Consider the following 27,093-nt stretch of genomic DNA (forward strand, 5'->3'; position numbering starts at 1 on the left):
CCAACCCGGCCCAAGGAAAGTCTCCCATAGGGCTCAATGGCACTCTGTAGCTCCAACCCGGCCCAAGGAAAGCCTCCCATAGGGCTCAATGGCACTCTGCAGCTCCAACCCGGCCCAAGGAAAGTCTCCCATAGGGCTCAATGGCACTCTGCAGCTCCAACCCGGCCCAAGGAAAGTCTCCCATAGGGCTCAATGGCACTCTGCAGCTCCAACCTGGCCCAAGGAAAGTCTCCCATAGGGCTCAATGGCACTCTGCAGCTCCAACCCGACCCAAGGAAAGTCTCCCATAGGGCTCAATGGCACTCTGCAGCTCCAACCTGGCCCAAGGAAAGTCTCCCATAGGGCTCAATGGCACTCTGCAGCTCCAACCTGGCCCAAGGAAAGTCTCCCATAGGGCTCAATGGCACTCTGCAGCTCCAACCCGGCCCAAGGAAAGTCTCCCATAGGGCTCAATGGCACTCTGCAGCTCCAACCCGGCCCAAGGAAAGTCTCGCATAGGGCTCAATGGCACTCTGCAGCTCCAACCTGGCCCAAGGAAAGTCTCCCATAGGGCTCAATGGCACTCTGCAGCTCCAACCCGGCCCAAGGAAAGTCTCCCATAGGGCTCAATGGCACTCTGCAGCTCCAACCCGGCCCAAGGAAAGCCTCCCATAGGGTTCAATGGCACTCTGCAGCTCCAACCCGGCCCAAGGAAAGTCTCCCATAGGGCTCAATGGCACTCTGCAGCTCCAACCTGGCCCAAGGAAAGTCTCCCATAGGGCTCAATGGCACTCTGCAGCTCCAACCCGGCCCAAGGAAAGTCTCCCATAGGACTCAATGGCACTCTGCAGCTCCAACCCGGCCCAAGGAAAGTCTCCCATAGGGCTCAATGGCACTCTGCAGCTCCAACCCGGCCCAAGGAAAGTCTCCCATAGGGCTCAATGGCACTCTGCAGCTCCAACCCGGCCCAAGGAAAGCCTCCCATAGGGCTCAATGGCACTCTGCAGCTCCAACCCGGCCCAAGGAAAGCCTCCCATAGGGCTCAATGGCACTCTGCAGCTCCAACCTGGCCCAAGGAAAGTCTCCCATAGGGCTCAATGGCACTCTGCAGCTCCAACCCGGCCCAAGGAAAGTCTCCCATAGGGCTCAATGGCACTCTGCAGCTCCAACCCGGCCCAAGGAAAGCCTCCCATAGGGCTCAATGGCACTCTGCAGCTCCAACCCGGCCCAAGGAAAGTCTCCCATAGGGCTCAATGGCACTCTGCAGCTCCAACCCGGCCCAAGGAAAGTCTCCCATAGGGCTCAATGGCACTCTGCAGCTCCAACCCGGCCCAAGGAAAGTCTCCCATAGGGCTCAATGGCACTCTGCAGCTCCAACCCGGCCCAAGGAAAGTCTCCCATAGGGCTCAATGGCACTCTGCAGCTCCAACCTGGCCCAAGGAAAGTCTCCCATAGGACTCAATGACACTCTACTGATCCAACCCGGCCCACAGATAGTCATTGCGAAAAATACGACTTTTTCACAGATGAACTGTTCTGCCCTCACCACGTGTTCCCCTGGGGCAGTGAGTAGCTTGACATACAGCTGTAACACCTATTTGGCTATAATATGGCCAACCCAGGCTAGTAGCGTGCTGTAGAGCATGTGTTACATGCGACCTGAATACTTAGGAGTGGGCCTCCGCAACGTGGGAGATAGATAATGGAGCTGAGGGTGTTGTTGAACTACAACTCTATATAGTAGTGTGGTGCAATAGATATTAATGGACGCCAAAGGATTCTTGCAGATGAACTAGATAATACTTTATTGTCCAAGACAATGATATTGCAGGGTATTTCAATATACTCACTCTGATGTTACACAGACCAGCATAGTACCAAGTACAATAGGTATTGCAGAGGATTAACAGGTAGAATATGATGCTTCCCTAGTGATCCCTTCTCTTTTGGAGGTTAGGTAGGTACAACACCAACAGAAGGATAGGCATAGGCAGCTCACCGGCATAGTCCCATGCTCTTGTGGAGGTTAGGGCAAGGTAGATTTGCTAACCTGATTCCCTAGCACTTCTGTGTCCCTACAATAAGGCAATACAGGCCTAGTAGGAAGACTACTCCTTTCCTATTATCCTGGATGGGGCTAAAGACTGCCCTTGCTAGATAAATCTGACTGAACTCACACCTCCTAGAGGGGCTATTACATATATTGCTATGCTGTCTTTTCCTCATTCATGGGGCCCTGTCCCCGACTTTAATTTGGATGGAAGTGGCTACTGGGCCAGATCTGTACCCAGGCTCAATGGAGTGCTGCTTCAGGTAGCAGACCAGCAGCCAGAGAGGAAGACACTTCCTTGTGCAAGACACTATATAGTCTGCCAAGGGGAGTGGTCAACCTGGGCTAAACCTATAGGGGATAGCTTAATACTGTAACCTGAGTGTAGAGGGCTCTGCCCAATAACAGTGCAGATAAGGGAAGATAGAGAAGTAAAGCCATAGGGAGCTTAACCCTAAGGGTCCCTACACAGCTAAACCTTCCCACACTCCCATAAAGAGACCAAGGGGGAAATCTGTAGAACTTTACTGGGTGATTGTGGAAATAAGTGGTAAATCTGTAACATAAATGAGATAAAGCACAATGAGTATATGGGGAATACACTAACACAAAAACAACTGCAGCATACACATCATTTCTGGATCCGATTATATGCCACAGTGTCTCTGAGGAGCCAGGGTTTATGACCATAACGCTTATCAGCCATGCTACCATGGGGAGAAGATGGGGGGTGTGTGCTTCTTCCACAGCATGGGCTACAAAATGGAGTCTGTACTCCCACAAGGCATTGCAACATCACATGTCAGGAAGTATGGTGGTGAGCAACAATAAAGAGCAAAATGATGGAAGCTGTGCTGGAGACATGACACGAACGAACAAACCATGAAAAAGTCATGGAATGTTATCAAAATAATCGCGGACATTACGAAATGTTCTATAAGTTACAAAAAGTATGAATTTTACGCAAAAATACTTTGCCCCTTAATGAAAGAAGCAGAGTGTATAGCGTGCCTGTAGCTACACGGAGCAACGATTGGGCTGAAAACGGAAAATCTGCCATTTTGGGGCCGATCCCCACTGCACTCCATGTAGCCGACTTCTGCCAGTATTGCCCCTCTGTGTTCCTTGCCAGTATTGCCCCTCTGTGTTCCTTGCCAGTATTGCCCCTCTGTGTTCCTTGCCAGTATTGCCCCTCTGTGTTCCTTGCCAGTATTGCCCCTCTGTGTTCCTTGCCAGTATTGCCCCTCTGTGTTCCCTGACAAACCCAGTTGGTACAACGTATATCAGGCACATAATCATATATATTTAATACCGTAGTTCGGCATTTTTCCCCTCACATTATAACAAATGACAGTTGGGCTGTTGGGAAGGAGCTGTACTTATCCCTCCTGTCTCCCAAACAGACGACACTGGCAAGTTGACTCAGCTGGGACTAAAACCACAAGTCCCAGCATCCTCAGCGGGCCAAAATGGTGAAAAATGAAACCAATAGCATAAAAACAAGTTGTTTGGAACATGGAAACCATTTTACTTGGCAGATTGATGGACATAATGCTCAGGGTACGCAGAATGGCTTTGTGGTTGTTGCCATAAACAGCAGTAACCCCTGTAACAGCCCTGTAACACCCCTGACAATACAGGATATTTAATAGGGTGCAACCTTTCCTGGAATACAATACCGGCCTTCGTATAGTTTCCCTATTAATAACATGGGAACAAGCATCATTTGTACCAGCCACGGGGCAACACTAATATCTAGATATGACTGCCCAAGCATCAGGCCCAGACTGAAATTCAATATACACCCTGGCCCAAATAACCCACCCACAGGCCCAAATAACCTCCCCCAGGCACAAATAACCCACCCACAGGCCCAAACAACTCACCCACAGGCCCAAACAACCTACCCACAGGCACAAACAACCTACCCACAGGCACAAACAACCTACCCACAGGCACAAACAACCTACCCACAGGCACAAACAAAAAAACACCCACAGTGTCTCAGCCCAATCTCAGGGTCAGACTGGGCTGCTGGGACAAATCCCAGTGGGCCCCGGCGGCCCTGACCCAACCCTTGCTGGTGCTCCCGCTACCCGACAGTTCCTCCCCAGACACATTACATTAATGCGCAAGGGTATTCCGGATAAGGGGTCTTTCCATAATGTGGATCTCCATATTTTAAGTCTACTAAAAAATTCATAAAACTTTAACTAAACCCAATAGGATTATTTTACATTTAATAAGGATTAATTATGTATTAGTTGGGATCAAGTACAGGTACTGTTTTATTATTACAGAGAAAAGGGAATCATTTAACCATTAAATAAACCCAATAGGGCTGTTCTGCCCCAATAAGGGGTAATTATATCTTAGTTGGGATCAAGTACAGGTACTGTTTTATTATTACAGAGAAAAGGGAATCATTTAACCATTAAATAAACCCAATAGGGCTGTTCTGCCCCAATAAGGGGTAATTATATCTTAGTTGGGATCAAGTACAGGTACTGTTTTATTATTACAGAGAAAAGGGAATCATTTAACCATGAAATAAACCCAATAGGGCTGTTCTGCCCCAATAAGGGGTAATTATATCTTAGTTGGGATCAAGTACAGGTACTGTTTTATTATTACAGAGAAAAGGGAATCATTTAACCATTAAATAAACCCAATAGGGCTGTTCTGCCCCAATAAGGGGTAATTATATCTTAGTTGGGATCAAGTACAGGTACTGTTTTATTATTACAGAGAAAAGGGAATCATAAGGTTCTGTTTTATTATTACAGAGAAAAAGAAAAAAATGTTTAAAAATCTGAATTATTTGATTTAAATGGAGTCTATGGGGGAGAGGCTTTCCGTAATTCGGAGCTTTCTGGATAACGGATCCCATACCTGTATAGATAAAATGCACACCATGAGTAGGTGTAACAACTAGGGATGAGCAGATTTCTTCAGAAAAATCGTGCGAAAAATGCGTTTCGCAAATTTTTGCCATTTTGCGGCAAAAATACGTTAAAATGAACGAAACAGTGCAGGGTTGCCTGGTAACGGGGATCAAACTAGATCAGGTAAATAATAAAGGAGAGAGAGACCCGTCTGGTTTGAAACTAAAAAGCCCCAACAGTAAATTGTATATTTTCTGTTACACAAGCGACTGGGTTTTATCTTTTGTGCAAAGAATCACAGTTCAATGTGGATTTGCTGTTTGTTACTACATATAGATTTAATAGCAACGAGCAGAAACATAATGAGAAAACATTGATACATGAAATATATAATTACATGGAATCTCCGGAGACAGAAGGGAAAGCGACACAACATTATACTTGTGCCAAGTGTTACACTGTATTATCATTAAAGCAGGTAATTGTGCAATACAACTCCGCACTCCCTATCCCCCCCTACTGTAGAGATGCTGAAGGCTGCCTATATACGACTTAGCACATAAAGGGTGTTATAGTCCCCCAATAACAGGCTGCAGGGGGCTTACACTGAATTCCCCCCAGTAATGAGTAGTACAGGCTTGGGAACTGTGCCGGCACCGGTAAGGGCAGTAACTCAGAAGGGCAGAACCTGCTCGGAGTTTGGGGCAGTCTGTGGGGGGGAAAGAGCCAATCAGGACACACAACAGAGCAGTTTGTGGGGGGGCTAGCTGGTTCCTACACATTCTCATCCCTTGGTGCTGCGTGTCTCTGATCTCTAAGGGGATGGTCAGGAATCAGCCAAACTCCTACACAGGAACTATCAGCAACGCAGAACCTGTTTGCTCAGGCAGGGAGAGAAGCAGGACAGGTCTATAATAAGCTTTCCGGTAAGATTAACCCCTACCATTGCTGGAACTGCACCCAACAATTGTGCCCCAGTCAGCCAACTCAAACCCAGCTGCCCTTCCATAAAATGGCGGCCAATTCCCTGGTACCCAGTTTTTGGGGCACGGCACAGAGCTACAGAAATGCACCAAGAGAGGGTAGATGATGATTTCAAAATGGGGGAAGTGGTTTCCAGAGATGGGTAGATATGAGGCCAAATGATTGGCAGATGACAGAATACTAAAAGACACATGATAAAGGGATGAAATAGCAACTGCAACATTATGGTTGGCCCTGTCACACCCTTATACAGAGCCCTATTAATAAAGAGGAGTGTACTTACCCGCCACATTTAACTCTTTCTGGATGACGTGGATCATACAAATCTTTTGCGTAAAAGGAGCACAGTTGGACAAAGGAACCAATAACCAGGTCCCCGGTTTTGAAACTGGTCGGATACCCCATTTTCCTTATAGAACATGCAGCTCTGGGTTCCAGATTAACATCCGACGTTACTGGAATAATGAGAAGGAAAATAACCAGTAGTAACATGCTCCCGTTAGAGAAATGTCGTGCTACAGAGCTGGGGAATCTGTTAGAGAGGCTTCTATTCTGTAACCAGCTCAGAGCAGGGGCTATTTATCCCCCAGCACAGATTTTTTATTGCACTCACTCAATAGGATATTTTTACAGCCTGGAACAGACGCAAAGGTCCTTGTGGGCGGAGCAGCCAGTAGACAAATTTACTTTACTATTAACTCCCCCCGAGGCCATGGGAATTGCTGTAGGAATAGATACTCCAGATTGTACATCGTTTTCAACCCTTGCCAAATCCATAGCTTGAAATGAATGACTTACTGTAAGATTTAGTGAGTTTAAAAGCCCAATTTCCCCCAAACTATACTAACTATACTAATGATTGTATATACAGTATATATACGTTCCTCTTTGCCTCTCCCCATGCAGAAGTAAGTCGGAGGCACAGAGATATTGCGCCCTAGCCTTCCAACCCATAGTAGTATTGAAAATTGCCAATGGAATCTCTTATCCAAGACTGGTCAGAGCATAAACATTAACTACGTCTGCTAAGTATATCCCCATAGACAACTGACACATTGCTGACAAAAGAGTAGTCAAGCCACTCAAATTAATAATCAGTGAAATGCCACCGACTGTGGTTCAACTGGGCACAACCACATGGGGTTCAATGGCACCTATAGGGAGAAGAACAACAAAAGGAAAATTACAAATAGAATTTATGGTTCATGTGTGGAAAAGTAGTCAATTTAGATGATACCCTTGCCTCAGTTTGCATTGAGTCTTATGACTATGAAGAGTTTCATTCATCCAGGTCATGGTATATCTAGTATAAATAAATCTAGAGCAACTGGACCTGCTTGAGTAATTATTGAAGATGTTTCACTTCTCATCCGAGCAGCTTCTTCAGTTCAGTACTTCAATACTGGTATGGGAAGTCCTCACCATATAAACTCTTCTACTAATCTGTGTGTTTTAGGTGTCACCTCTCTGAAGAGTTACACAGTGCCATTGGGATTGGATTAGTGGAAGAGTTACAAAGTGCCATTGTGATTGGATTAGTGGAAGAGTTACACAGTGCCATTGGGATTGGATTAGTGGAAGAGTTACAAAGTGCCATTGGGATTAGATTAGTGGAAGAGTTACAAAGTGCCATTGGGATTGGATTAGTGGAAGAGTTACAAAGTGCCATTGGGATTGGATTAGTGGAAGAGTTACAAAGTGCCATTGGGATTGGATTAGTGGAAGAGTTACAAAGTGCCATTGGGATTGGATTAGTGGAAGAGTTACACAGTGCCATTGGGATTGGATTAGTGGAAGAGTTACAATGTGCCATTAGGATTGGATTAGTGGAAGAGTTACAAAGTGCCATTGGGATTGGATTAGTGGAAGAGTTACAAATTGCCATTGGGATTGGATTAGTGGAAGAGTTACAATGTGCCATTAGGATTGGATTAGTGGAAGAGTTACAAAGTGCCATTGGGATTGGATTAGTGGAAGAGTTACAAAGTGCCATTGGGATTGGATTAGTGGAAGAGTTACAAAGTGCCATTGGGATTGGATTAGTGGAAGAGTTACAAAGTGCCATTGGGATTGGATTAGTGGAAGAGTTACACAGTGCCATTGGGATTGGATTGGTGGAAGAGTTACAAAGTGCCATTGTGATTGGATTGGTGGAAGAGTTACACAGTGCCATTGGGATTGGATTAGTGGAAGAGTTACATAGTGCCATTGGGATTGGATTAGTGGAAGAGTTACATAGTGCCATTGGGATTGGATTAGTGGAAGAGTTACAAATTGCCATTGGGATTGGATTAGTGGAAGAGTTACATAGTGCCATTGGGATTGGATTAGTGGAAGAGTTACAAATTGCCATTGGGATTGGATTAGTGGAAGAGTTACACAGTGCCATTGGGATTGGATTAGTGGAAGAGTATATATGCCGGGGACTTCCCATACCAGTCAGTTGAACTGAAGAAGCTGCTCAGATGAGTAGTTAAACGTCTTCAATGATTACTCAGCAAAGTCCAGTTGCTTTAGATTTATTTATACTAAATATATTGAGTCTTATGGTTTATCCAAGACTGAGCAACAAGGAGAGTCAACTTTACAAAGACAAAAGAAGAAAGAAAAGGAAAAAACCTAGTCTGCAAAAAACAAAACATATTAAATGAATCATTAAGACCCTGAGGGATCATGGTCTCCAGTCGGAAAGTCCACTCGGCTTCCTTCCATAAAAGAAGGGTGTTTTTATCTGCACCAGTCATGGCCGTGGCCCCCTGATGGATCCCCATTACTCGTAGTGATGAAACAATCGGTGTCGTTTCTTTACCAATTCTTATGCTGCTCTTGTGTTTTAAAAATCTGTCTTTTAATTTCTGCTCTGTAACGCCTTTATCAAAGCTGGTGGGTGGAAGCCACTGCCATGTAATATTAACAAGTATTATGCTCAGTTGGTTTACGATATATCCCAGTTAAACATTTACCTTCCTCATATCTATTCAGTATATCAGTATATCCCAAGCATTCGAGAAGAAAGATTTTGGTATTTGAAAGTTGTTTAGATAAACTTCTAGGTCTTCTTCGGTGTAGACACACAAGTGGATGTTCACTAGAAATTGCTTCCATGGAAAAACAAATGTATGGATCCTGTGTAACAGTTTATGGAACGTGCCAGGCCAGTCATAAAGGAGAAAATTGTTATCATACTTACCATAATTTTCTTTTCCTGGCCATCCTCCTCAACATGGAAAAAACTAATGGGTATTCTCCTGCTGGTTCCCAGCCTGGACAGAAGAAATGGTTAATTTTTCAGCCTATAAATCCCTCCCCCTCCTGGCCACCTACAGTCTAATTATAAAGTCCCAGAATCGGGTGGGCATGTTGAGGAGGATGGCTAGGAAAAGAAAATTACGGTAAGTATGATAACAATTTTCTCCTTTCCTGGTCATCCTCCATCAACAATGAAAAAAACTAATGGGTTATACCCAAGCAATTTAGATAAGGGAGGGCAAGAAAAAGTCATGCTTAACTCTTTATGTTACAGACATAGCTGAAGAAATAATAGATTGCCCAAACTGAGCCTGAGATTTAGACAAAATGTCCAACTTATAGTGTTTAATAAATGTGTTTGGCGTAACCCAAGTTGCCGCCTTGTAGCCTCTGAAGAGACTCCTGCCTCTGCTGCAATAATTTCCATTTTGGTCGAGCAAATCTTCAAGAGAACCCTGAGGATGATCGGTATCGGAGGAAAGATGTATGCAAATAGGTTCTCCCAGTTCTGAGACAAGGCATCTACTGCTGCCGCTTCTGGAAAAGAATGTCGGGACCTTGGCATTCAGATGTGTAGCCATTAAGTCCACTTCCGGACAGCCCCAGATCGATGTTATCCAGGCTAACACTCTCAAGTTTAATGCCCACTCCCCCTTGAGCAGGAGATGTCGGCTGAGACATTCCGCCTCCACATTCTGAACCCCCGGGATGTACTGGGCTGTTAGATCTAGGAGGTGACATTGGGCCCACTCCATAATTGGGACAACCTCTCTGAATAAGGATCTGCTCCTTGTTCCCCCCTTTCCCTTGATATAGGCTGCTGCCACCGTATTGTCCGTCCTGATCTTGACAGCAGAGCCTCGAAGAACCTCTTCGAATGAAAGGAGGCCTTGAAAAATGGCTCTGATTTCCAAAATATTGGACGGTACTCCGGCAAGGTTCTCCGTCCATCTTCCCTGGGCTGAGAGGTTCAGGAGATGTGTTCCCCAGCCCACACCTGAAGCATCCGTAAATAATTCTACCCAGATCGGCTCCTCCAATGGAAGACCCCCTCGAAGAATGCTGGGCACAGTCCACCAGGCCAAGTGTTTCTTGCATGTTGAAGTAATCTGAATGGTCTGAGACCAGTCCTGCCAAATCGAATCCCACTGGCTCAAAAAAGACAGTTATATAGGTCTCGTCTTCCACTTGGCCCACCTGACAAGACCTATGGTTGATGTTAAGAGACCGAGCAGACTCATAAACCTCCTCGCCGAAGTAGTTGAATTCTTCCTGAATTGGGACACCTGGAGAACAATCCGATTGATCTTCTCTCTGGGAAGATACACCAAACCTAGTAAGGTGTCTATCCAGGCACCCACATAAATCATTCTTTGTGATGGGATCAGGTGACTTTTGGCCACATTTATAATCCAGACAAATCTTTCTAGGACTTCTCTGATTCTGTGAAGACTGGCGTGTAGAGTGACAGCATCTCTGGCCACTAAAAGGAGATAGTTGTGGTATACCTTGATCTTTTCTTGTCTTAGTTTGGCAATAACTACCACTAATACCTTTGTAAATGTTCTGGGCGAAGTGGCGAGGCCGACAGGGAGACACCGAAATTGATAATGTTGACCTTGAAGAGAAAAACAGAGATATCTTTGGTGTTCCAGTGCTATAGGAATATGCAAGTAAGCATCTTTTAAATCCAGGGAAGCTAGCCAGTCCCCTGGCCGGATTACTGATTTTACAGTTGCTAGAGTCTCCATTTTGAAGGTCTGTCGCTTTAAATATTTGTTTATTCTTCGCAAATCTAGAATGGGGTGAAGATCTCCTGTGGCTTTTGTTACCAAAAAAAAGGGGAGTAAAACCTGCTTCTTTCCTCTTGAGGAGGAACTGGAGATATCGCCTGCTTTCAGAGCAGTTCCTGAATGTATTGAAAAAGAAATTCTCTTTTTTGGAAATTTCAAAGGGGTGGTGGTCGGTACAAAGTGATTTAAAGCAGGTCTTTGATGAAACTCCAAATGTTAACCCATTTGAACTGTTAAGACTACCCAGGCGTCTTGAATCTCTGAGGCCCAAACCTCCTGAAAGATAAGTAATCTTGCCCCTACAGGAGGTTGGGCAAGATGACCATCCTGGGCCTTGGATGAAGGTTTCAGGGACCTTGACGGTTTGACTCTTGGAGACTTAAAGAAGGAACTCTGTCCTGCACACCAGGTAGAAGATCTATAGTCTCTTGAGTGAGGCTATTGAGTGAGCTGAAACAGATGTAATGAAGCCTCTAGGCAAAAATTAGAGGCTCTCTAAAATCTTGTCTCTAGGAATCCTATCCTTGACTGCCTGCTCCAGATTTTCAGCCCATACAGAAAGGGCCTTGGTGACTGAGACAAGTGCAACCGAGGGTTTACAGGCTGCACCTGAAGACATGTAGCACTTCTTAAGTTCCTTCTCAATTCGCCGATCCATGGGGTTTTTTAATGCCGATATGTCGTCAATTGGTAAAGCTGTCTTTTTTGAAAGTCTGGCCACTGGAGCATCCACTGAAGGGGGTGTATTCCAAACCTCCTGGACCTCATCCGCAAAAGGATATAGCTATTCAATTCTCTTTTCAACTGGGATTCTCTTTGATATCTTCCACTCCAGCTTAATAAGCTCTTGCAATTCTTTATGAATCGGAAATATGGACTTCTTTCTCTTAGAAAAAAGAAGGGAGGTGGTTGGTTGTTCAGTGTCTTCTAAATTAAGGGTTCCTTTGATAGCCAAACACCGCAATTTCCTCTCCGGTCTCCTCATCCTCTGAGGAAGAACTCTCTGAGGAGATTGCTTGTATAGTAGAATCTGTGGCCTCTACTGAAGGCTCAGGAGCTGCCTGGACTACTTCTTTAACAGTCTGTGAAACTGCAACTTTTATCCACATCATGATAGACTGCTGGTCAGGAAAAGCATAGGACGTACAGTAGATGAACCTGCTTTACATATTCTTTTAACTTTAAGAGCAGGCTTATGCTCTTATTCTTCCTACAGGGTTTCCTCCGCAGGGGCAGACACGCTAAAATAAAACAGAACATAAGGGGGTTTTAGGCCCACAATATTGGAGTTCTTTTTGGGGAGACACAGAGGCAATACTCACTCAGCAGACTTGGAAGAGGCTCTTTTAGAGGCAACCGGATCCATTTTGCATCGCGTATGGCAGCAACAAGGGTGCGCGAGGATCGGCGCCAAACAGCTTTAAACTCTCTGCCGCTGGGTGCTGGGTCCCGCTTGTGCTGGGTTTACTTGGATGGGTTGAACTTGATGGACTCTGGTCTTTTTTCAACCTTATGTAACTATGTGTAGCACTTTTCAAAATCCATATGAAACAAACTAAACAAGGCAACCAGAAAAAAATATTCTGCAAGGAATTATTACCCTGGGTGGAGCCTATAGCTAATCATGTTTGGTGGTGTGCACGTACCTGTGAAGGCAATACAATGCTTCTAAAAGAAAAATGGCTTCCTGTTCTATTCCATGTTTGTAATGATCATGAGTGGAAATGTGGAGAATTTTACCACTAAAGTGCTCATCAACAACATCCACAGTCATCAGAACATGACAATATCTGTCTTGAAAGGGATCTTCTCCTTTGACTGGCCTACAGTCAATTGTTTTCGAAAAACAACTTTTAAATGATCTTCTAAAATGATCTGAATTTTGCCATACCGGTGAACTTGAGGTTTACCCCAACATGGGTCTGAAATACCATTGCAAAAAAGTACTTTTTTTATGGATGCCATGGTCACAAGGACACAACTTGCAGCCTTGGATCACAATCATAACGTTGACAGAGAACAGGCAGCCATCAAAGTACGGGCAAAGGACACGATGAACTGGGGAAACCAAGGTTCCGCTTAGAGTTCACCAAGAGTATTGGTTTGCAAAATAAAGTTTATGAAAAGGGAAATCTTGATTTTGTTGAAAAAATATTTTGCGAAATGTTATCCCTAGTTGATGAGGAGAAGACAAGTGAGTGGGAGTCTGCAAAAGCCTCACTACCTGTGAATATTGCATTGGCTGACCAACCAGAAAAGGAGGCAGAAGTGAAGAAGTTCAAATCAAAATTTGAAAAAGATAGAACAGATTAGAAAAATGACAAACTTTCAATTGCAAGATTTTTCTTTTTGAGAGAGTATTCAAAGTTCTATGTGGAGCTTCCAGATGTGCTATCATAAATACAAATCAAAATAAGAAAAGCCTATGTTCAAGGTCATTTTTAAAGAAGCCAACAAAAGTTTGGAACAATATCTGAGTTGTTATATGTCTCAGTGGGCAGACTTTCTTCCGTGGGCTGAGTTTCAATAATGCCACTCGTGCATCCACTGGGGAATCTCCCTTATTTGTTGTTTATGGCTTTCATCCAAGAGTTGCTTTTTCAGGTCAGTTTTCTGCTGTTCCTGCTGCCAACTCTATGGTTGAACATTTTTCTGAGGTTTGGCAGAAGGTCTTCTGCTGTGAGTACCCAAAAGAGAGCTGCCAATCGGAAGGAGTCACCAGAACTTCAGGCTGGTGACAGGGTGTGGTTGTCTTCCCTCCCCTTACGCATTTCACTTATGTGCGCTCAAGGGAGGGAGGGTGTTGGGGGCTTCTGTGGGGGGGATGCAGCAGAAGCCATGGTGGGTCTTGCACCCCCCAGTTCAACCCTGCTCTTATGGACTGATGCAGTTGATCAAGCTGAAAAAAATAATTATATATTATTATAAAGTATTAGTTTCTACCTCTTGTCATTGTGTTTCTTTTAAAAATCGTATCATAATATTTTTAGCATTTGTAGGCAATATTGCTTATTGTACTTTATAAGGGTCATATAGACCACGCCCACTCCTCATTTCAAACTGAGCCAAGGACTGTAACATTTATATTGTGAACTTGTGTAAAGGGGCCGTTTTTACTGATAATTTTACTATGTATTTAAAATGAAATCAAGCTCAAAATATTAATCATTACTGCAAAAACTAATATATTGAGACTTAAATATGCCGTATAGCTGCATTAAAAGTAACTTGTGAGCCACAGGCAAGTGTTAATAAACTTGGAGAGCAACACAAGCACCATAAAAGAGTTATGGAGGAGCCAAATTAGGGCTGTGATTGGCTATTTGTTACTGTAATTGGAGTTGGGAGCAATAAGCACAGTTTCCTATCGTTAAAAAGTCTACTCTCAGATTCCAGAGCCATATAATGAAGAAAACAAATGGCACAATTATCACTAGATCTAAGGTACCAGCAAGATGCCTGACAAAGTGCTGGGAATCAGTGTTTTCATTGGTCACTTCTTTTGCATTTATAATGAGGTTTTCAGGTTTTATCAGCTTGTGCATGGCCACCTTTGGGTTCAGTAGATTGGGGGGGGGGTGTCCCCTTTGCTTAGAAAAGGTATTGGGAGTAGTGATGAGCAAATCTGTTCTGTTTTGCTTCGCCGAAAATTCGCGAATCTTTCAAAAGTTCCGCGAAATGGCGAAAATGTTGTGCGGCAAAAAAAATTGTCGCCCGTGGCTATTATTTTGTCGCCCGCGACTATTCTTTTGTTGCCCGCAGCTATTCTTTTGTCGCCCGCAGCTATTATTTTGTCGCCCGGCTATTCTTTCATAGCCCGCAACTATTATTTCGTCACGCGGCTATTCTTTTGTCGCCCGCGGCTATTCTTTTGACGCCCGCGGCTATTCTTTTGTCGCCCGCAGCTATTCTTTTGTCGCCCGCAGCTATTATTTCGTCGCGCGGCTATTCTTTTGATGCCAGCGACTATTCTTTTTTGTCGCCCGCGGCTATTATTTTGACGCCCGCGACTATTCTTTTTTTGACGCCGGCGGCAATTTTTGGACGTGCGGCGAATTTTTCCGCAGCAAATTTTTTCTTTCGTTTCACGAAACAATCCGCCAATGTTGAAAAGCAGAAATTCGCCGCAAATCCATGCCAGGCCAAACATTTCGCCCATGACTAATTGGGAGATTAACAATTGCCTTCTCTTAGCAGCAATATACTAAGGAATATTTTTAATAGAAATTACATTTTAATGGTATTGTTTACTTCACCTTTAAAATAGAAAGATTCATTGTAAATTGATTAATAAGTTGATATCGTTAGAAAATGGCCGTGGATATGCTGGGTAGTAAGTGACCCCCTCGTGGAAGGATATGTGTGCCTATGGGGTGGGGCAATTGATTGAAACACAACGTGTGACGCTCTACCTTGTTGCTATAGAGATTTTAACCTACAGACAGAGGGGACACGCCCAGACTTTTTATTGGAAATGACTGAATATAATTTAAGGTCTGTAAGTAACCAACCAGTTCTTGGTTGAAGTCCACTTCAATGTCATGATGATTGTTAGTGACCTGCACACAATATAATACAGGTATCGGACCCCTTATTCGGAAACCCGTTATCCAGAAAGCTCCGAATTACAGAAAGCCCATCTCCCATAGACTCCATTTTAATGAAATAATTCAGAATTTTAAAACTGATTTCCTTTTTCTCTGTAATAATAAAACAGTACCTGTACTTGATCCCAACTAAGATATAATTACCCCTTATTGGGGGCAGAACAGCCCTATTGGGTTTATTTCATGGTTAAATGATTCCCTTTTCTCTGTAGTAATAAAACAGTACCTGTACTGGATCCCAACTAAGATATAATTACCCCTTATTGGGGCAGAACAGCCCTATTGGGTTTATTTCATGGTTAAATGATTCCCTTTTCTCTGTAATAATAAAACAGTACCTGTACTTGATCCCAACTAAGATATAATTACCCCTTATTGGGGCAGAACAGCCCTATTGGGTTTATTTCATGGTTAAATGATTCCCTTTTCTCTGTAATAATAAAACAGTACCTGTACTTGATCCCAACTAAGATATAATTACCCCTTATTGGGGGCAGAACAGCCCTATTGGGTTTATTTAATGGTTAAATGATTCCCTTTTCTCTGTAATAATAAAACAGTACCTGTACTTGATCCCAACTAAGATATAATTACCCCTTATTGGGGCAGAACAGCCCTATTGGGTTTATTTCATGGTTAAATGATTCCCTTTTCTCTGTAATAATAAAACAGTACCTGTACTTGATCCCAACTAAGATATAATTACCCCTTATTGGGGGCAGAACAGCCCTATTGGGTTTATTTCATGGTTAAATGATTCCCTTTTCTCTGTAATAATAAAACAGTACCTGTACTTGATCCCAACTAAGATATAATTACCCCTTATTGGGGCAGAACAGCCCTATTGGGTTTATTTAATGGTTAAATGATTCCCTTTTCTCTGTAATAATAAAACAGTACCTGTACTTGATCCCAACTAAGATATAATTACCCCTTATTGGGGCAGAACAGCCCTATTGGGTTTATTTCATGGTTAAATGATTCCCTTTTCTCTGTAATAATAAAACAGTACCTGTACTTGATCCCAACTAAGATATAATTACCCCTTATTGGGGCAGAACAGCCCTATTGGGTTTATTTCATGGTTAAATGATTCCCTTTTCTTTGTAATAATAAAACAGTACCTGTACTTGATCCCAACTAAGGTATAATTACCCCTTATTGGGGCAGAACAGCCCTATTGGGTTTATTTCATGGTTAAATGATTCCCTTTTCTCTGTAATAATAAAACAGTACCTGTACTTGATCCCAACTAAGATATAATTACCCCTTATTGGGGGCAGAACAGCCCTATTGGGTTTAGTATGAAGATCCAAATTACAGTAAGACCCATTCTATTGGGTACAGGAGCCTGACTCCCATGTAATGACTCATATACAGTATGGGAGGGGTCAGTCACCAAAGGGGAGGGGTTGCTGTAATGACATCATGTCATTGAAGATGTACCTGCCACCTGTTCAGATAGGCAGTTACATATATATGAACGAGTGGAAATGAAACGGTTAAACACATTTTCAAAGTCATGAAATGATTCCCTTTTCTCTGTAATAATAAAACAGTACCTGTACTTGATCCCAACTAAGATATAATTACCCCTTATTGGGGCAGAACAGCCCTATTGGGTTTATTTAATGGTTAAATGATTCCCTTTTCTCTGTAATAATAAAACAGTACCTGTACTTGATCCCAACTAAGATATAATTACCCCTTATTGGGGGCAGAACAGCCCTATTGGGTTTATTTCATGGTTAAATGATTCCCTTTTCTCTGTAATAATAAAACAGTACCTGTACTTGATCCCAACTAAGATATAATTACCCCTTATTGGGGGCAGAACAGCCCTATTGGGTTTATTTAATGGTTAAATGATTCCCTTTTCTCTGTAATAATAAAACAGTACCTGTACTTGATCCCAACTAAGATATAATTACCCCTTATTGGGGGCAGAACAGCCCTATTGGGTTTATTTAATGGTTAAATGATTCCCTTTTCTCTGTAAACAATCCTATTGGGGTTAATTAATGTTTTATTGATTTTTTGTTAGACTTAAGGTATGGGGATCCAAATTACAGAAAGACCCCTTATCCAGAATACCCTTGGTCCTGAGCATTCTGGATAACGGGGTCCTATACCTGTAGTAGGTTATGGCACCTATATCCAAATAATTTCTAGCACTCTACATGCTACATATGAGATGGAAGCAGTTACTAGTAAGGAGTTAATCTAGTACCTTTTCTAAGCAAAGGGAACACTTCCCCCAATAATGGATTCAACCTAAAGGTGGCCATACTCATGCCCATTAAACCTGGTCCCTCCAATCCAAGATGGCGGATTATTTCTCTCCCTGCCGATAGGCCTGTCAGACCAATAACCGGCTGAAAATTGTCCAGATACCAATCAGGCAGGTTTCAAAAACCCATCGGAAAAGGAGCACTTTGGTGCAATACTGCAGTCCTTGCCCATCGTGCCTCCATTGGCCCAAGTACGTGATGTGGCCTTTGTGCCCAGGGCCGACCATTGGATCAGCCCAATTTTACACTAATTCATTTTTAATTTTGTTGCATTTATTCCATTGCTATTTGAGAAGTTTTATGATATTTTTAATTATCCGTTGTACTTGTTTCTGTTTGTAACAGCATTCATTGGGCAGCCAGTCTGAGCACATTGTGTAGCCATCTGCCATCTGCATTCTTCTATTTACCCATAGTGGGGTAATACCATGCATACTGGGCAGTCTAGAAGGGGTAAATGTTAAAAAGAGATGGTTTACTGGGATTTTCCTACTGGTTATTTTCAATGTAGTCTTTCTACAAACCACAGTCGGGATAATCCTACACATAGAGGTCAGATTGTAGAGATCTAATAGCAAATGCCACTTTGCAGTTTGATAGTTGGGAGTAGAAAACCCTTTACCCATTTTCATTTTAGAATTTTTAATTTTATATTATCATTTCCAAAAATGCTTTCTTTTTTTCTGGCATATGTCTGCTGCTGAAATCTGAAGTATTCTCACAGCGAGACATTAAATGGTCAGGGTATTTGCTGCTGTGAGTGTTTTTCATCTGTACAAGTCTCACATCTGCCTATAATTACACAGTTAGTACAGGAGCTGGGGGAATATTGGGTTTTTAGAATCACTAAATCATACAGTAAATATGTATTTGTATAAATATCTATCACTGCCGGCTGCTCAGCCCACAAGGACCTTATACCGTAGATGTGATTTCTGTGAATAATCTGTGCTGGGGGATAAATAGCCCCTGCTCTGAGCTGGTTACAGAATAGAAGCCTCTCTAACAGATTCCCCAGCTCTGTAGCACGACATTTCTCTAACGGGAGCATGTTACTACTGGCCGTATCTCTGCTCATTATTCTAGCAACATCTGATGTTTATGTGGAACCCAGAGCTGCATGTTCTATAAAGAAAGTGGGGTATCCGACCATTTTCAAAACTGGGGACCTGGTTATTGGTTCCTTTGTCCAACTGTGCTCCTTTTACTTTAATGCTTTTGATAATCCACATTATCCAGAAACAATTAAATGTTACGGGTAAGTACATTCCTCTTTATTAATAGGGTTCTGTATAAGGGTGTGACAGGGCCAACCATAATGTCCAAGTTGCCATTTTATCCCTTTATCATGTCATTATATACAGTTATTTGGCCTAGCATCTACCCATCTCTGTAAGCCAGTCCCCCCCTTCATCTACCCTCTCTTGCTGCATTTCTGTAGCTCCGTGCCCCAAAAACTGGGTACCAGGGAATTGGCCGCCATTTTATGGAAGGGCAGCTGGGTTGGGATGGCTTCTCAGGCTCCAATTGCCCCTGAGTACTTCTGTGCTAAGTCTCCAATAGAATAGAGGAATAGGCCATATATAGGCAGCCTTCAGCATCTCTACTTGGATGCCCGGAATTCTTTAATATGTAAAGTGCCAAAGCTTCATTATATTTGAGGTTTATTGCTATTTACTACAATTTTTTTTTTCAGATAGCTATAGGGTAGATCCACCTGCAAGGTAAAAAACAAATGGAGGAGCGAATGATGTTTGGTTGCAGTAACTAAAAGGAGCAAGAAGCCCAGCAGGGCACAATATATTGTGGGAAATAATTCTTAATACTTGCCCTGATACAGTGGGGCTCATTTATCAACCCTGGGCAAATTTGCCCTGGGCAGTAACCCATAGCAACCTATAAGCAAATTGCTTTTTTCAGCCAGCTGCAGATAGAACAATAAGTGCAACAATCTGATTGGTTACCATGGGTTACTGCTCATGGGCAATTTTGCCCAGTGTTGATAAATTACCCCCAGTATGTGTTGGGAGAAGGGTCGAGTTTTTATTAAATCAGTTTATTGCTTTCTGCAGAACATCTCTCACCTATCTGCGGCACTATATGGCCTTCATATATGCAGTTGAGGAGATAAATAAGAACTCTCAGATTTTACCCAATATTACCCTGGGCTACCAGATATTTGACTCCTGTGGATGTGACTTTAAGGCCATCAGTGGGGTATTGGACACAATGTCTGGAGCAGAACAAACAATTGTGAATTATGACTGTCGGAGGAACAGTAAGCTGGTGGGGTATTTGGGAGACTTCTCTTCTGGTACAACATACGCTATGGCCCAGTTCCTAGCAATGTTTAGATACCCCCAGGCATGTATTCACTTATGAAAGGGTTTTTTACAAATGTTTCCTTATTTGTTAATAAATGGAACAGCAAGATGCAAAAACACCACAAAAAAGTGTATACCTTGTATTGGGAACTATACATCACTTTAATTGCATGAATAGCTCCCCAAAATATCAGAAAACACAATAAAAATAATGCCTAGGGCAGCTCCTGTCGACTTCTACGGAACCTCGCACTCGAGTTTTACTATTAAGTAGTATATGGCAAAAAAATTGCCTTTTTTGAAAAAAGAAAAATTGGATTTTTAGCTCAAAAGATACGCGGAAAAATGAGAACCTTTGATAAATTATCCCCAATAAGTCACAGTGTAGGCTCAGCATTATCTCTGTCAGTGTAAATGATAGATCCAGTTGGTTCTGTTCAGTGTGCAGTTTCTCAATAAAGGTTTTATATCCAAAAACCTAAGCAAACGTTTTGTGCAGAAAATCTGATACTTAAATTTTACGTCACAGCCGGCCAATCGGTGTGTGTAGGCTGCGTCCGGACTACTGGCCCATCATCTGAAGCCTGTAGCCACAATAGCACATTCAGCCGGCTGTCTATTTTATTTACTCTACGGCCAACTCCACTTCTCGATTCCGTTATTCCTAAAAACACATCGTTTCTGGCATTTTGGGCTTTGGATAAGAGAGAAGCTACAGCAACAGAACTTACTGCGCACTAACCAGTTGCGGAACTGCAAATAGAAATGTGTTGGCAACTAGTGATTTTTTCGCCAGGAATGGATTCGAAGCGAATTTCTGCATTTCGCATTGGCGAATTGTTTTGTGAAATTTCCATGAAAATTCGTCGCAAAGATTATTTTTTGTTGCGTGTCAAATTGCACGCGGACGCATCAATAAAGGGTGCCGTCGTATCAAAATTAGGCGTGGGCGACAAAAAAATAGACGTGGGCAACAAAAAAGACGCACACCAAATGCGTTTCGCTAATTTTTCACCGTTTCATGAATTTTAATGCAGAGCGAAACGGCACAGATTCGCTCATCACTATTGGCAACTACTTTTTAAAGAAGGATGGAGAAAAAAATGTAAGTGGAATGGGGAAGAATGTGAAAAGGGGCAGAAAATAAGTTGCTTGAACAAGATGTCTGCTGACTATAGGGGATGAGGGTACAGATGTCAAAGGAATGAATGGGGGGATAGGGAGGATGGCAGATGAGAACTGGACATCAGTATTGTAAGAAGGGGGATAAAAGAAAAGACAATGGAACAATGGGAAGGATAGAAAGAAGCAGCAGAAAAACAGGAAAAAGATATTGGGAGAACATAACAGAACCAAATATAAAGGGCAAGGGAAGAATAAGAGGAGATGGGAAAGAGTAGAGAAGAGAGAACACAATGAGATGAGGAAGAAACATAAAGCAGAGAATGTAAGACATGGGGTACAGAAAGTAATTACAATTAGGTCAATTAAATATGGGGACGTGACTTTTTTTTTTTTGTATTTTGGGAAGGTCAGTTACGGCGCCATGGATCCAGTTTTCCACGACAGAACCCAGTTCCCATCATTCTACAGAACTATCCCCAATGAGGAGGCAGAAATGGATGGGATTGTGCAGATACTGAAGCACTTTGGCTGGAAATGGGTCGGACTCATTGTATCAGATGATGATACTGGGTACAGAGCCCGGGAAAGGATAAGTACAGAACTGGCCCATATGGGGGGGTGTTTGGCTTTCTCATTGGTAATTGAATATGGTGCAAAAATACCATATTTAAGAAGAGAAATGATTTTTGAGATAATTAAGAAGACCCAAGTTAAAGTTCTTGTTGTGTTTATAAGCACAAAGTACATTTTTCTCTCTATACAGGTACTTTTTTATTGCATAATTCCAGAGAGAATTTGCGTCACATGTTCTGTTTTTGCTGATTTTATCACTTCTCCGTACAATGTTGGACTCACTGTCCTGTTTAATGGGGCTCTTTCCTTCTTAATCCGAGAGGGAGAAATTCCACAATTTAATCATTTTTTAAACAGCTTTTCTCTTTCCAACTATCCTCAAAGTAAGTTAACAGAATATATATGGCAAGGTGTATTTCATTGTATTTTTCCATATCTCCCATGGACAGACAATAAACCCATAAGTGGCAGGATCTGCACAGGGAATGAGTCTATGAGTAGAGCAGGTTTCTCCCAGACTGGGGATTACAGAGTGACTTATAGAGTTTACACAGCAGTCTATGCCCTGGCTCGTGCCCTGCACAATCTCTACTCTGCCCAGGCGCCAACTAATCACTGGGACAAACTGGAATATATGAGAGGGAACCTAAAGCCCTGGCAGGTAGGTTCATTCCTCTCACACAGAGTTTGGCAATTTTCATGTGTTGTTGCCTCACAACCTGGAATTAAAATGGATCGGTTTGAGAGTTTGCACCATTTCATTACAGAACATGCCTACGACTTTGAAGATCTATTTTTTTAATTGTGAATCAATCAACAAATAGGACAAAATAAGAGAAAACTTCATCGTGCATAACTGTTCCCCTCCCCTAAAGTCAGTACTTTGTAGAGCCCCCCTTTTTGGGCAATTACAGCTGCAAGTGGCTTTGGATAAGTCTCTATGAGCCACATCTTGCCCCTGGGATATGTGCCTATTCCTCAAGGCAAAACTGCCCCAGCTCCTTCATGTTGGATGGTTTTCCCTTGGGAACAGCAATCTTCAAGTTTGACCGCAGATTCACAATTGGATTAAGGTCTGGACTGGGACTAGGCCATTCCAACACATTTATATGTTCCCCCTCAAACCCCCGAGTGTTGCTTTAGCAGTAGCTTCGGGTCTTTGTCCTGCTGGAACCTCCGTCCCAATCTCAAATCCCAGGCAGACTGACACAGGTTTTGCTCAAGAATCTTTCCCCTGAATTTAGCACCATCCATCTTTCCCTCGACTCAGACCAGTTTCCCTGTCCCTGCTGCTGAGAAACCTCCCCACAGCATGATGCTGCCCTCCCATGTTTCACTATGGGGATGGTGTTCTTGGGGTGATGGGATGTGTTGGCTTTGCACCAGACATAGCAGCTTCCTTGGTGACTGAAAGTTCCATCTGACCAGAGGACCTTCCTCCATACATTTGGGGAGTTGCCCAGGTGTCTTTTGGCAAACTCAAAATGTGCCTTCTTATGTTTAACACTAAGTAATGGCTTTGTTCTGGTCACTCTTCCATAAAACCCAGCTCTATAGAGTGTACGGCTTATTGTGGTTCTATGGGCAAGATACTCCAGTCCCTGCTGTGGGACTGTGCAACTCCTTCAGGGTTACCTTTGCTCTCTGTGCTGCCTCTCTGATTAATGCCCCCCCTTGCCCGCTCTGTGAGTTAGGGTGGGTGGTCCTCTCCTGGCAGGTTTGTTGGGCCACCATGTTCTTTCCATTTGATGATGATGGATTTGATGGGGCTCCGGGGGATCCTCAAAGATTTGGATATTTTTTTATAACCCAACCTTGACTTGCACTTCTCAACAACTTTGTCCCTGACTTCTTTGGTAGCTCCTTGGCCTTCATGGTGTGATGCCTCTTGCTTAGTGGGGCTGAAGCCTCTGGGGCCTTTTCTCTGGGGTTGACCAAGTGACACTTAGGGGCACATTTACTAATCCATGAACGTCCGAATGCGTTTTTCCGTAATGATCGGTATTTTTGCAATTTTTTCCGTCGCTGTCATGACTTTTTCGCGAATTGACGCGACTTTTTCGACGCCGGCGCGAAAAAAAAATTGCGCAAAATACGATAAAGTCGTGCCGGCGACGGAAAAATTGCGCAAAATACGAAACAAACGCGACGGCGACGAAAAAGTCGCAAAATTTTTGTTCCCAATCCGATTTTTTCCCATTCGGGATTCTGATTTGTGGATTAGTAAATGTGCCCCTTAGATTGCATTTCACTAATTATGTGACTTTTGAAGGTAATTGCCATAAAGCCCCTAAAAAGTCCTGACGCAACCAAAGGGGGTGAATACATACGCACAAGCCAATTTTCAGTTTTTGGTTCTTTTATTCTTTTTTTATATATATTTTTCTCATTTCACTTCACCAATTTAGACTATTTGGTGCAGATCCATCACATAAAATAAGAAACATTTAAATTACAGGTTGGAAAGTAACAAAACATGAAAATACTTGAGCAAAGCGCTGTATCACTTATATGAGACTTAAAAGTTGGAATATTTTAGGCCACACCCTAATTTTACCCAACCAACATTAAAAATGTTCCGCCGTGTCTGTTTCTATGCAGATAAATACATTTGTACGGAATGTGACGTTTGTAACTCCTTCCGGTGACACCATATTCTTCAATGACAAAGGGGACCCCCCGGCGCAGTTTGACGTTATGACGTTTTTATTGTTACCAAATAGAACCTTCGCAAGGCAAAAAATTGGAAGTTTCCATGTATTGAGTGACGGCACCAAACTCCTTCATATAAATAGCAGCGCTGATCTGTGGGGCCCTTACTATAAAGAGGTAATAATAGGAACAGCACCATTTGCTTCCAAAGCTATTTCCCAGCATGCACTGTGTGTGGGTTTCAGTGTATGTGTGTGTGAGACAAGGGCAAGTTATATATTTACCCCAAACATACTGGGCACATCTCAATACTTCATACATCTTTTTACCCTACAAATACAGATGCCACAATCTCTGTGCAATGAACCCTGTGCCCCAGGATACAGGAAAGCTAAAATAGAAGGGAAGCCATCTTGTTGCTATGACTGTGCCAAGTGTGCCGATGGGGAAATGTCCAATACAACAGGTAAGTGGCACTCACAGCCACCTAAAGGAAAGAGATAGGAGGACTGATGCCTTTCTGGGACTGAAGATAGCTGTAGTTTCTGCCAACTCAACCATCAAAGGAAAAAGAAAGGTACAAACTCAGTAGCTTTATCAGAAAGTCTATGTAAGTCCTCTTTCAAGAGAAACACAGGATTTCTGTTCTTCTTTGTGTACACGTTATTCTGCATCTGACGTCCTTCTCTCAAGTCCTTCAGGGCACGAGTCTACTCAGTTTGCTCCTCCGTCCCTCTCCCAACTCTGCTGTGTAATCTGACCTACCAGCAGCCAGAACCGCAGCACAGAAGTTACTGAGACCAATGGCAGCTGCTATCTTAAACTAACAGAGGGAGTTTCTAGGTCTGTTAACTCAATTATGGTAAAACTTTCTGCAGAATAAATGTAGGGTTCTAGCTGCACTATTGTGGCTAATCTACTGGCAATAAAATGCCCAAATGCCCTTTTTTTCTTATATATGGAATGAAACTTTTTGAATATTGTGTTAAATTATAATACCATGGCCCAGACTTGAAATTGTCTGTTTCTTTTCTTGGACGTGAAAGAGCAGATTGTATCATACTTAACCCGTATTCCATATTATCATTTAGAGGGATATCCCTGCCACAATGTTCTATCAGAAGAACCCTCCTCAAAGGTTAAAGTGCCACCTCAAGCCCCTCTAGCCTAGCAAGCTTTTTATGCAACCATTGTACAAGGGATAGTAAAGGAACTAAAATGGCACATTTATGGTACTGATATTACCACTTCACACCTATATTTCTGAGTACTTTATCCGAAACACTGAAGAGGACATAGAACCTCAGCAGAGAACTTGATTATCCACAATCTGCCATTATATCACCAGTCATTAATACAATATGGTTATTGTTCCTGGGCTTTTCCCAAATCTTATTTAGCAAAGAGATGTTTCTGGTCAGAGAGCCATTGTCCCATGTTGCTCAAATGCCAATTAGACAACAACAACAAGATCCTCTTTGTCCATATATTGCAATATACTTCAAATGCCAGTTAGTTGAATGTGTAGTTGGATTCACAGGCATGGAGCCTTTGGGGTGGGACAAACCATTGGGTATGAGATAGGATGAATGGGTTGCTGGTTATCACCCCTGTCAACATGTTTACATTGTCTCCAAGAGTACTTTGCTGAAGCTAGAAATTGTCAGAAATATGTGATATTTATAATATTGGGGTTATGTCATATGGGACTATTTTATTGCCTGTGCAAAAACTCGATTAGGCACTTTATATGCTTTGCCTTCAGGGATTTATGTGCTTTCCAATGAAAGAGAGTATTTTTACCAATGATATAGATATGAACATTGCCATATTTCCCAAGGTATAGATACTACTGTAAGGGTTAAGGAGAAGGTCAGGAGAAACTTTCCATGTTCTTAAAAGGCCAAATGTACGGGCTTTCACATATGTGTATAATCTTCCTCGCACCCAGGCACATTTCTGATCTATGAACAAGTATGGACCAATCAGTGTATTCCATGAATATTATTTGTCCAATGGTTTTAAAAATGTTAGTTTGGGACTTTGCTGAAATGATATAAATTTAGGTCTCGAAATTGTAGTTGGGAACAGCAATTCTTTTTTTCTCAGGTTATAGAGGTGATTTTATTTCTCTGTGCTACATTTTGTCCTTGCACATATTATTATAGGTCTCAGTAACATTGGGCTTCCTCAGTTCTGAAGTGAGAAACCAGTTGGTTGACTGGTGAAATGCCCTCAAGAGATATACAGCACGTCCAGTTGATTTGACTTATTACTGTAGGTAACTCTCTGTATACATTTTATATTTCAGATGCTCTCAGCTGCTTCAGATGCTCTGAATATGAGAAGTCTAATAAGCAGAGAACTGGCTGTGTCCCTAAAGAGATAAACTACCTCTCCTATACAGATACCCTGGGGGCCACTTTAACTTCTATTGCTTTGGTTCTCTTCATCGCAGCTTCTGTAGTTTTGGGAATCTTTGTGAGATATTGGGAGACTCCTATTGTGAGAGCCAATAACCAACATCTCAGCTTCCTCCTCCTCATCTCTCTCATGTTGTGTTTCCTCTGCACTTTATTAT

Source organism: Xenopus tropicalis, chromosome 5 (genome assembly GCF_000004195.4).
Source record: "Xenopus tropicalis strain Nigerian chromosome 5, UCB_Xtro_10.0, whole genome shotgun sequence".
Classification (NCBI taxonomy): Eukaryota; Metazoa; Chordata; class Amphibia; order Anura; family Pipidae; genus Xenopus; species Xenopus tropicalis.